Raw genomic sequence first — 13,258 nt, forward strand, 5'->3', positions numbered from 1 at the left:
TGACAGATGGCACCGAGGACGGTGCAAAGCTTTAAGTGTGGGGAGGTTGGTCAGCACCTGATTTCCGGAGGTATTTTCTTTTTCCCTAAACACCAATAAAATAAGAATATTTAGTTAGTTTTTCTTTTATTCAGAATAGGATAAATTGCATAGTAATAGGTAAATTGCTTGCATGTTCTACTTGATTGAAAAATAATAAGTTTCCTTTTTTTCAGACCCTATTTTTGAAAAATTTCACTAATTTAAATAAATCTTTTGTGTTAAACTTGTTAGAAGTTGTATTTGGAACATAGTTTAAAAAGCTAAGAACACACAACCCGTGAGATTTTGAGCCTAATTACATGGTTACATTATTTAACCATAAATATTTTATTCTTATGTGTTTACTTCTTTATTATTGTAATCTTTATTTTGTTTCATCCTGTATGTCCAATGTTTAATGTATCTATATGCATGCATATGATTGAGGACATTAATTGTTTAGCTCACTTATCCCAAATAAGCATACCCTTCAATTACCTTTGTCAGCCACTTTGAGCCTTTTAAATCCCATTTATTCTATATTTTACCACATCACTAGCCTTAAGCAGAAAAATAATTAAATATACCAAAATGAATCTTTGGTTAGCTTAAGATAGAAAGTGTGTTAATTAAGCATGGGAAAATTGTGGGAATAATGGTTAATAAGGGAATGTATCATGATAGGAATTTGGATACCTACTCATGTAAAACAGAAAAAAATTGAAATTCCATGTGCATTGGTATGTTATTTCTATTTAAAAACAAATTCAAAAATATTCAATAAATATTTAAATAAATAAGAGGACAAAATTACCCCAATTCTAAGTTAAGTAAAGCTCCAATGCATATGTGATAATGGTGTGCGAAATCATGATCATTCCATTCCTTGGTAACGGCGCTAAAAACTCAATACGCACGTTCATGATCTTATATCTGTTTCACAACTTCGTACAACTAACCAGCAAGTGCACTGGGTCGTCCAAGTAATAAACCTTACGTGAGTCACCTTGTAAATCTCAATCAGGCGGATTAAATTGTATTAAAAAATTATAGTGGATGAAAATAAATAAAATATAAAATAGGATAGTGGTACTTATGTAATTTATTGGTGAGAATTTCAGATAAGCGTGTAGAGATGCTTTCGTTCCTCTGATCTCTGCTTTCCTGCTGTCTTCATCCAATCAATCCTACTCCTTTCCATGGCAAGCTTTATGTAGGGCATCACTGTTGTCAATGGCTACATCCCATCCTCCTGTGAAAATGGTCCAATGCACTGTCACTGCATGGCTAATCATCTGTCGGTTCTCGATCATTCTGGAATAGGATTTACTATCCTTTTGCGTCTGTCACTACGCCCAGCACTCGCGAGTTTGAAGCTCGTCACAGCCATCCCTTCCCAAACCCTACTCGGAATACCACAGACAAGGTTTAGACTTTCCAGATCTCAGGAATGGCCATCCATGGGTTCTAACTTATACCATGAAGACACTAATAACTCGGACTCGGTCCCCTGTATTAGATATCCAAGAGATATCCATTCAATCTAAGGTAGAACGGAAGTGGTTGTCAGGCACGCGTTCATAAGTTGAGAATGATGATGACTGTCACGATCATCACATCCATCATATTGAAGTACGAATGAATATCTTAGAAGTGGAATAAGTTGAGTTGAATAGAAAAACAGTAGTACTTTGCATTAATCCTTGAGGGACAGCAGAGCTCCACACCTAAATCTATGGTGTGTAGAAACTCTACCGTTGAAAATACATAAGTGATAAGGTCTAGGCATGGTCGAATGGCCAGCCCCCAAACATGATCTAAAGATGAAACTAAAGATTTCCAAAGATATCCAAAGATGTAAATACAATAGTAAAAAGTCCTATTTATACTAAACTAGTTACTAGGGTTTACAGAAATGAGTAAATGATGCAGAAATCCACTTCTGGGGCCCATTTGGTGTGTGCTTAGGCTGAGCTTGAAGTTTACACATGGAGAGGTCATTCTTGGAGTTGAACGCCAGTTTGTAACGTGTTTCTGGCGTTGAACTCCACTTTACAACTTGTTCCTGGCGCTGAACGCCAGACTGCAACATGGAACTGGCGTTCAACGCAAGTTTGCATCATTTAAACTCGAGCAAAGTATGGACTATTATATATTGATGGAAATCCCTGGATGTCTTCTTTCCAACGCAATTGGAAGCATGCCATTTGGAGTTCTGTAGCTCCAGAAAATCCACTTTGAGTGCAGGGAGGTCAGAATCCATCAGCATCTGCAGTCCTTCTTCAACCTCTGAATCTGATTTTTGCTCAGGTTCTTCAATTTCAGCCAAAAAATACCTGAAATCACAGAAAAACACACAAACTCATAGTAAAGTCCAGAAATGTGAATTTTAATTAAAAACTAATAAAAATATACTAAAAACTAACTAAATCATACTGAAAACTATGTAATAACAATGCTAAAAAGCGTATAAATTATCCGCTCATCACAACACCAAACTTAAATTGTTGCTTGTCCCCAAGCAACTAAAAATAAAATAGGATAAAAAGAAGAGAATATACTATAATTTCCAAAATATCAATGAAACATAGCTCCAATCAGATGAGCGGGACTTGTAGCTTTTTGCCTCTTGAATAGTTTTGGCATCTCACTTTATCCATTGAAGTTCAGAATGATTGGCATCTATAGGAACTCAGAGTTCAGATAGTGTTATTGATTCTCCTAGTTCAGTATGTTGATTCTTCCATTTTTTTCGCTATTTTTTTCACATTTTTTTCTACAAGCTTTTGTATTCACTACTTTTTCTTGCTTCAAGAATCATTTTTATGATTTTTCAGATTATCAAATAACATGTCTCCTTTTTCCTTATTCTTCAAGCGCCAACATATTTAACATTCATAAACAACAACTTCTAAAGATATATGCATTGTTCAAGCATTCATTCAAAAAAACAAAAAGTATTGTCACCACATCAAAATAATTAAACTAGTTTCAAGAATGAATTCGAAACCATGTACTTCTTGTTCTTTTGTAATTAAAACATTTTTCATTTAAGAGAGGTGATGGATTCATATTCACTACTTTAGGGCATAGACACTTAGACACTAATGATCATGTAATAAGACACAAACATAAACAAACATTTAACATAAAAGACGAAAAACAGGAAAATAAATGAACAAGGAGATTAAGGAATGAGTCCACCTTAGTGAGGGTAGCGTCTTCCTCTTCTTGAAGAACCAATGGTGCTTTTGAGCTCCTCTATGTCTCTTCCTTGTCTTTCTTGCTCTTCCCTCATAGCTCTTTGATCTTCTCTAATTTCATGGAGGATGATGGAGTGCTCTTGATGTTCCACCCTTAATTTTCCCATGTTAGAACTTAATTCACCTAGGGAAGTGTTGATTTGTTCCCAATAGTTTTGTGGAGGAAAGTGCATCCCTTGAGGCATCTCAGGGATTTCATAGTGAGGAATTTCCTCATGCTCATGTTGAGGTCCATGCTCTCTTGTTTGCTCCATCTTTTTCTTGGTGATGGGCTTATCCTCTTCAATGAGGATGTCTTCCTCTATGTCAATTCCAGCCGAATTACAGAGGTGGCAAATGAGGTGAGGAAAGGCTAACTTTGCCAAAGTGGAGGTCTTGTCAGCCACCTTGTAGAGTTCTTGAGGTATAATCTCATGAACTTCCACTTCCGCCCCAATCATGATACTATGGATCATGATGGCCCGGTCTATAGTAACTTCAGACCGGTTGCTAGTAGGAATGATTGAGTGTTGAATGAACTCCAACCATCCTCTAGCCACTGGTTTGAGGTCAAGCCTTCTTAGTTGAACCTGCTTGCCCCTTGAGTCAATTTTCCATTGAGCTCCTTCCACACATATGTCCATAAGGACTTGGTCCAACCTTTGATCAAAGTTGACCCTTCTTGTGTAGTGGCGTGCGTTCTCTTCCATCATTGGCAAGTTGAACGCCAGCCTTACATTTTCCGGACTGAAATCTAAGTATTTCCCCCGAACCATAGTAAGCCAATGCTTTGCATTTGGGTTCACACTTTGATCATGGTTCCTTGTGATCCATGCGTTTGCATAGAACTCTTGAACCATTAGGATCCCGACTTGTTGAATGGGGTTGGTGAGAACTTCCCAACCTCTTCTTTGGATCTCAAGTCGGATCTCCAGGATACTCATTCTTTTTGACTTTGAAAGGAACCTCAGGGATCACTTTCTTCTTGGCCACAACTTCATAGAAGTAGTCTTGATGGACCTTAGAGATGAATCTCTCCATCTCCCATGACTTAGAGGTGGAAGCAATTGTCTTCCCTTTCCTCTTTCTAGAGGTTTCTCTGGCCTTAGGTGCCATGAATGGTTATGGAAAAACAAAAAGCTATGCTTTTGCCACACCAAACTTAAAATGTTTGCTCGTCCCCGAGCAAAAGAAGAAAGAAAGAAGTAGAAGAAGAAGAGAATAGAGGAGATAGAGGAAGAAGTGGTTTCGGCCAAGGGGTGAGGAGAGGGTTGTATTGTGTGAAAATGAAGAAGGAATGAGGGGTTTATATAGGAGTGGGGAGGGGTTTAGGGTTCGGCCATTTAGGGTTGGGTTTGGGAGGGAAATTATTTTGAATTTAAAGGTAGGTGGGGTTTTTGGGGAAGAGAGGATGGATGTGAGTGGTGAAGAGGTGATGGGGAAGAGTGATTTAGTTTATTGGTGAGGGGTATTTGGGGAAGAGAGTTATGGAAAGGTGTGAAGAAGAGAGAAGAAGTAGGTGGGGGATCTTGTGGGGTCCACAGATCCTGAGGTGTTTGAGAATTTCTCATCCTTGCACCTTTTAGACGTGTAAAACGCCCCATATATGCAATCCTGGCGTTTAACGCCAGATTGCAGCATGTTTCTGGCGTTAAACGCCACTTCCATGCTTATTTTGGGCGTTCAACGCAGTCTGCAGCATGCTTCTGGCGTTGAACGCCAGTTTTCCTTTGGGGTGCATTCCTGGCATTTAAACGCCAGAATGCTGCTTGTATCTGGCGTTTAACGCCAGTTTCATGCTCTGTTCTGGCGTTAAACGCCAGCCAGATGCTCCTTACTGGCGTTTAAATGCCAGTAAGCCCTTCCTCCAGAGTGTTCTGTTTTCAATGCTATTTTTTATTCTATTTTTGAATTTTTTTTGTAGTTTTTGTGACTCCACATGATCATCAACCTAGTAAATCATGAAATAACAAAGAGAAAATAAAATAAAATATATTAAATAACATTGGGTTGCCTCCCAACAAGCGCTTCTTTAATGTCAATAGCTTGACAGTGGGCTCTCACTGAGCCACACAGGTGATCAGGTCAATTTTATAGATTTCCAAAACCAAACTTAGAGTTTGGCTGAGGACTCCCAACACCAAACTTAGAGTTTGATTGTGGGGGCTTTGTTTGATTCTGTACTGAGAGAAGCTTTTCATGCTTCCTCTCCATGGTTACAGAAGGAGGACCTTGAGTTTTAAACACAAGGTAGTCCTTATTCAGTTGAAGGACCAACTCTCCTCTGTCCACATCAATCACAGCTCTTACTGTGGCTAGGAAGGGTCTTCCAAGGATGATGGATTCATCCTCTTCCTTCCCAGTGTCTACGATTACGAAATCAGCAGGGATGTAAAGGTCTTTAACCTTTACTAACATGTCCTCTACTAGTCTATAAGCCTGTTTTCTTGAGTTCTCTGCCATCTCTAGTGAGATTCTGGCAGCTTGCACCTCAAAGATTCCCAATTTCTCCATTACAGAGAGGGGCATGAGGTTTATCCCTGACCCAAGGTCACATAGAGCCTTGTCAAACGTCATGGTGCCTATGGTACAAGGTATTAAGAACTTTCCAGGATCCTGTTTCTTCTGAGGCAATCTCAGTTGAGCCAGATCACTCAGTTCATTGGTGAGCAAGGGAGGTTCATCTTCCCAAGTCTCATTACCAAATAATTTGGCATTCACCTTCATGATAGCACCAAGGTACTTGGCAACTTGCTCTTCAGTAACATCTTCATTCTCTTTAGAAGAAGAATACTCATCAGAGCTCATGAATGGCATAAGGAGGTTCAATGGAATCTCTATGGTCTCTAGATGAGCCTCAGATTCCTTTGGTTCCTCAGAGGGAAACTCCTTATTGATCTCTGGACGTCCCAGGAGGTCTTCCTCACCGGGATTCACGTCCTCCTCCTCTTTTGTTGGTTCGGCCATGATGGTCATTTCAATGGCCTTGCACTCTCCTTTTGGAATTAGACACCATGGATACAATTCTAGTACAAAATAGAATTATGTCTCAACAACTCTCCTCACTTACAAAACAACTAGAGCAGAGGCAAGTTTCAGCCATTAGAACACAAGCTACATGTGACTTGTGTGGAGAAAAACATCCAAGTGAGGGGTTTGAACTATGCAAGGAAGTCCACTTATCCACTGAGCAAGTGAATTTCATGGGACATTCCTCACGGTCAGAGAATGACCTATTCTCAAAAATGTATAACCATGGCTGGAAAAATCACCCTAATTTTGGTTGAAAAAGTCAAAGACAAAGGAACTTCAATGTTCAATACCAATATGAAGCCAACCCTTAGAAACCATCACCTCTTGAGCTTGCCATAGAAAAACTTTCCCAATTCAGTGCCTTGTTTGTGCAACAAACCCAAAACTTCATACAAGGAATAAGAGCAAACTTCAAAAATCAAGAAGCTTCCATAAGAAAACTAGAGGTGCAAGTGGGACAAATTGCCAAGTAATTGGTAGAAAAGTCAGCAAATTTTATTTCAAGTGACACAGTACTAAACCCTAGAGAAGAATAAAGGCTATCTCCCTAAGGAGCAGGAGAGTAGTTAACAAGAAAATTTCCAAAGAGAATCAGAAAAAAGCCAAAGATCCTTTAGAGGAGAAAATGGAGGATAAACTAGAGGTAGAGAACACTCCTACACCAATAGAAATCAAGAAAGAGAATGTGAAGGCTTATAAACTGAGAATTTTATATCCTCAAAGACTACAAAAGCAGAATCAGAAGAAGCACTTTTCCAAATTTTTGGAAGTGTTCAAAAACCTGCAAATAAACATTTCTTTTGCAGAAGCCTTAGAACAAATGCCGCTCTATGTCAAATTTATGAAGGAGCTGCTGTTCAAAAAATGAACCCTCAAGAAAGATGAGACAATGATATTCACCAAGGAATGCAGTGCCATTATTCAAAGAAAATTATCACAAAAGTTGAAATATCCAAGAAATTTCCAAATCCCTTGTACAATTGGAGAGGTCACCATCGAAAAAGCTCTTTGTGGCTTAGGGGCAAGTATGAATTTGATGTTCCTATCTATGATGAGAAAGCTACAAATTAAAGAAGTAAAACCAACAAGAATATCCTTACAACTAGCTGACTGATCAATGAAGTTTTCACATGGGACAGTGGAAAACGCATTGGTCAAAGTCGAAAAGTTCATCTTCTCTACTGACTTCGTAATCCTTGACATAGAAGAAGATGATAATGCTTCCATCATCTTAAGAAGACCGTTCTCAGCCACCAGATGAGCTTTCATAGACGTCTAAAAAAGTGAGCTAACACTAAGGGTGCATGATGAACACATGGTTTTCAATGTCTTTAAAGTCATGCAACATTCTAGTGAATCAGAAATCTGTATGAAGGTTGATCTAACTGACTCTTTAGTCCAAGAAATTGTTGATAAAGGATCCCATGAGGACTCTCTACAGCACATAAGTTCTGAAATGGAAGAAAAGATAGACGATGCACATTTAATGGAGGAAGGCACTAGAAGAAGGTGCTGTGACATGATCCAACTTTACAACTAGTAGAACTATGCGTCAAGCTAGTGACGTTAAAAGAGCGCTTGTTGGGAGGCAATCCAACCACGATCAGTATCTATTTCTTCTCTTTTTTATTAAAGAATTTTGCTCTTTTCTCTCTTCATCATTAAAGTCTTTTGCATTAAAATATTTTTCTTTTCTTTCTTTAAAGTGGTTTTTAGTTTTTTTTTCTTTAAAAAAAGAGGGGTGGTGCCCAGCACCCAAAGAGGGTGACTAGTGCCTTCAATGGGTGTGATAACTGGCGCCCAGTGCCTAGTTTGGGCGCCCAACGCCTTGTTTGGGCACCCAGCACCCATGTGTTGGGGACACCTAGGGAACAATATATATGTACGGGTGATGCATTCGCATCTTTCATAGTTTTTCTTGCTTTCTTTTTATATTTTCATAAAGTTAATTACAATTTCTTTCCTCTAAATCGATTTATTTGAGGTATTTTCTGTTGCTAATATGTTTTCTAAGTACTTTCAAAAAAATATAATAAGAAAACCAAAAAGCAAAGGAAGCACCATCAAAGGGATAGGAACCGGCATCGAAGGCCAAGGAGTGGCATGTAACGCCTTCAAAAAAGAAGAGAAGTTGGCGTGCAATGCCAAACAAGGCATGTAACGCCTTCGAAGCCCATAAGAAGGTGGCCTTTAATGCCTTCAAAGACACGAAGGAGCTGGCGTGCAATGCTAAGTCAGGCGTTCAACACTATCAAGGGAAATAAAGTTGGCGTTTAATGCCATAACATGCGTCTAATGCCCATGACCAAATTCAAAGCCCAAGGTAAATCCCACAATGGAAAGTGCAATGCCAATCAAGGTCCACTCTATCAAAGTGCATCGCCAAGCCCATGAAGTTAAACGCCAGCAAGTTTACTTAGCAAGGCCTACCCCTAAAAGGTGCAATTTCAATCAAAATTAAGAACGATTATGTTAAAGATAGGATTTGATTTAATTCTGATTCGGTTTCAGTTTTAGTTAGGATTTGAATTATTATTAGTTATCTTATTCTTCCTATAGATAAGATAAGATTTAGTTTTTGAATTTGAATTTTAGTTAGACTTAGGATATAAATAAGTGAACATAGTTCACAGAGAAGGTATTCTAGGCCAGCATAGTTTCCATCTTTTATTTTCATCCTTCTCCCTGAATAACTAATCCCTTTTTGTTAAGTGTTAGGAGGTTTGTTTACTTTTTCATGGATCATTAATCTAAGTGTTTTATTTTATTTTGAAGTTATACATTGATCTATTTTCAAGATTGAATTTTCTTTTTCATTCTTTAAAGGTTAGAAGTATTGGCAAATATTCCAGTCAAATAATTCATTAATGGGTATTAAGTAGTAAGAAATTAAATGACTGAATAGTAAATGAGCATGAAAGTAAATGATTGAAATAAAGAGCATAAATGTAAAAAGCTGGAAACTTAAATTGCATAAAGTAAATGACTGAATATAAAGGGGAAGGGGAATTGAATTAAATGGAATTGAAAATACTAAGAAGTGGAAGACAAGAGTAGGGAAGGTTCATTGGGTTAAGGAGATATTGCATTCTCCGGATCAACACATTCTCATCTCTTCCTCACTCATGCAACTCATTGACCTCTTGGCAATTGGTGCACGAAATTGTGATCTTTAACAATGGCGCCAAAAACTTGGTACGCACAATCTTAATCTCAACTCTTTTTCACAACACCGCACAACTAACCAGCAAGTGCACTGGGTCATCCAAGTAATACCTTACGTGAGTAAGGGTCGATCCCACGGAGATTGTCGGCTTGAAGCAAGCTATGGTCATCCTTGTAAATCTCAGTCAGGCAGATTCAAATGGTTATGAGGTTTTGATAATTAAAATATAAATAAAATATAAAATAAGATAAAGTTACTTATGTAATTCATAGGTGGGAATTTCATATAAGCGTCTGGATATACTTTGATGCTTCTGAACGTCTGCTTTCCTACTGCCTTCTTCCAATCATGCGTTACCTCCTTCCATGGCAAGATGTATGATTCTCTCGGATGAAAACAAATCCATATGCATTGTCACCGCACGGCTAATCATTTGTCGGTTCCCCCTAGCATCGGAATAGGACCATTGTCCTTTTGCACACTGTCACTTGTGCCCCACATTCGCAGGTTTGAAGCTCGTCACAGTCATCCCTTCCCAGATCCTACTCGGAATACCACAGATAAGGTTTAGACTTTCCGGATCTCAAGAATGCTACCAATGGTTCTAGCCTATACCACGAAGACTCTGATCTCACGGAATGGAATGCTCTATTGTCAGGAGAGGCAACCATGCGTCGTGAACCAGGAGGCCAAGAGATACACACTCAAGCTATTGCAGATAGAACAGAAGTGGTTGTCAGGGACGCGTTCATAAGTGAGAATGATGATGAGTGTCACGGATCATCACATTCATCAGGTTGAAGTGCGAGTGAATATCTTAGAGAAGAAGTAGGCGTTAATTGAATAGAAAAACAATAGTACTTGTATTAATTCATGAAGAACAGCATAGCTCCACACTTGAATCTATGGGGTGTAGAAACTCCACCGTTGAAAATACATAAGTGAAAAAGGTCTAGGCATGGCCGTGAGGCCAGCCTCTCCAAATGTAAAATATGCCTAAAAGCTCAATGAAAGATGGTCAAAAGACATAAAATAAATCTCTAAAAGTAGTTTTTATACTAAACTAGTAACCTAGGGTTACAGAAAATGAGCAACTAAGTGCAGATAGTGTAGAAATCCACTTTCGGGGCCCACTTGGTGTGTGCTTGGGCTGGGCATTGAAGCTTTTTCGTGCTTAGGCTTTTCCTGGAGTTAAACACCAACTTTGGTGCCAGTTTGGGTGTTTAACTCCAATTCTGGTGCCAGTTTAGGCGTTTTACGCCAAGATGTTTTAGGCTGTCTTTGAACGCCAGTTTGGGCCATGAAATCTCGGGCAAAGTATGGACTATTATATATTGCTGGAAAGCCCAGGATGTCTAATTTTCAATGCAATTGAGAACGCACCAATTGGGCTTATGTAGCTCTAGAAAATTCACTTCGAGTGTAGGGAGGTCAGAATCTAACAGCATCTGTAGTCCTTTTTCATCCTCTGAATCAGATTTTTGCTCAAGTCCCTCAATTTCAGCCAGAAAATACCTGAAATCATAGAAAAATACACAAACTCATAGTAAAGTCTAGAAATGTGATTTTTGAATAAAAAGTAATTATATCATACTAAAAACTATGTAAAAACAATGCCAAAAGGGTATAAATTATCCGCTCATCACAACACCAAATTTAAATTGTTGCTTGTCCCCAAGTAACTAAAAATAAAATAGGATAAAAAGAACAGAATATACAGTGAATTCCAAACTTATCAATGAAGATTAGCTTCAATTAGATGAGCGGGACTTGTAGCCTTTTTGCTTCTGAACAGTTTTGGCATCTCACTTTATCCTTTGAAGTTTAGAATGATTAGCATCTATAGAAACTCAGAATTCAGATAGTGTTGTTGATTCTCCTAGTTCAGTATGTTGATTCTTGAACACAGTTACTTTATAGTCTTGGTCGTGACCCTAAGCATTTTGTTTTCCAGTATTACCACCGGATACATAAATGCCACAGACACATAACTGGGTGAACCTTTTCCTATTGTGACTCAGCTTTGCTAGAGTCTCCAGTTAGAGGTGTCCAGAGCTCTTAAGCACACTCTTTTTGCTTTGGACCACGACTTTAACCGCTTAGTCTCAAGCTTTCACTTGACACCTTCACGCCACAAGCACATGGTTATGGACAGGTTGGTTTAGCCGCTTAGGCCAAGATTTTATTCCTGTGGGCCCTCCTATCCATTAATGCTCAAAGCCTTGGATCCTTTTTCTACCCTTGCCTTTTGGTTTAAAGGGCTATTGGCTTTTTCTGCTTGCTCTTTCTTTCTCTTCTTTTTTTTCCGCCTTTTTTCCGCAAGCTTTATATTCACTGCTTTTTCTTGCTTCAAGAATCAATTTTATGATTTTTTAGATTATCAATAACATTTCTCTTTTTTCATTATTCTTTCAAGAGCCAACAATTTTAACATTCATAAACAACAAATTCAAAAAATATGCACTGTTCAAGTATTCATTCAGAAAACAAAAGGTATTGTCACCACATCAAAATAATTAAACTAATTTCAAGATAGAATTCGAAAACCATGTACTTCTTGTTCTTTTGCAATTAAAACATTTTTCATTTAAGAAAGGTGATGGATTCATAGAACATTCATTGCTTTAAGACATAGACACTAGACACTAATGATCATGTAATAAAGACACAACATAAATAAAACATAAGGCATAGGAAATAAAAAACAGAAAATAAAGAACAAGGAAATTAAAGAACGGGTCCACCTTAGTGATGGCGGCTAGTACTTCCTCTTGTAGATCTTATGGAGTGCTTGAGCTCCTCAATGTCTCTTCCTTGCTTTTGTTGCTCCTCCCTCATGGCTCTTTGGTCTTCTCTAATTTTATAGAGGAGGATGGAATGCTCTTGGTGTTCCACCCTTAGTTGTCCCATGTTGGAACTTAATTCTCCTAGGGAGGTGTTGATTTGCTCCCAATAATTTTATGGAGGAAAGTGCATCCCTTGAGGCATCTCAGGGATTTCATGATGAGGAATTTCCTTATGCTCTTGTTGAGGTCCATGAGTGGGCTCTCTTGTTTGCTCCATCCTTTTCTTAGTGATGGGCTTATCCTCTTCAATGAGGGTGTCTTCCTCTATGACAACTCCAGCTAAATTGCATAGATAATAAATGAGATGAGGAAAGGCTAACCTTGCCAAAGTAGAGGGCTTATCCTCCACCTTGTAGAGTTCTAGAGATATGATCTCATGAACTTCTACTTTCTCTTCATTCATGATACTATGGACCATGATAGCCCGGTCTATTATAACTTCAGACCGGTTGCTAGTAGGAATTATAGAGCGTTGGATAAACTCCAACCATCCCCTAGCCACGGGTTTGAGGTCAAGCCTTCTTAGTTGAACCGGCTTGCCCCTTGAATCTCTCTTCCATTGAGCTCCTTCCACACAAATGTCCCTAAGGACTTGGTCCAACCTTTGATCAAAGTTGACCCTTCTAGTGAAAGGGTGAAGATCTTCTTGCATCATTGGCAAGTTGAATGTTAGCCTCACATTTTCCGGACTAAAATCCAAGTATTTCCCCCGAACCATTGTGAGCCAATTCTTTGGGTTTGGGTTCACACTTTGGTCATGGTTCTTAGTGATCCATGCATTAGCATAGAACTCTTGAACCATTAAGATCCTGACTTGTTGAATAGGGTTGGTGAGGATTTCCCAACCTCTTCTTCGAACTTCATGTCGGATCTCCAAATATTCGCTCTTTTTGAGCTTGAAGGGGACCTCGGGGATCACATTTTTCTTGGCCACAACTTCATAGAAGTGG

The sequence above is a fragment of the Arachis ipaensis genome, chromosome B03 (assembly GCF_000816755.2).
Source record: "Arachis ipaensis cultivar K30076 chromosome B03, Araip1.1, whole genome shotgun sequence".
Classification (NCBI taxonomy): domain Eukaryota; kingdom Viridiplantae; phylum Streptophyta; class Magnoliopsida; order Fabales; family Fabaceae; genus Arachis; species Arachis ipaensis.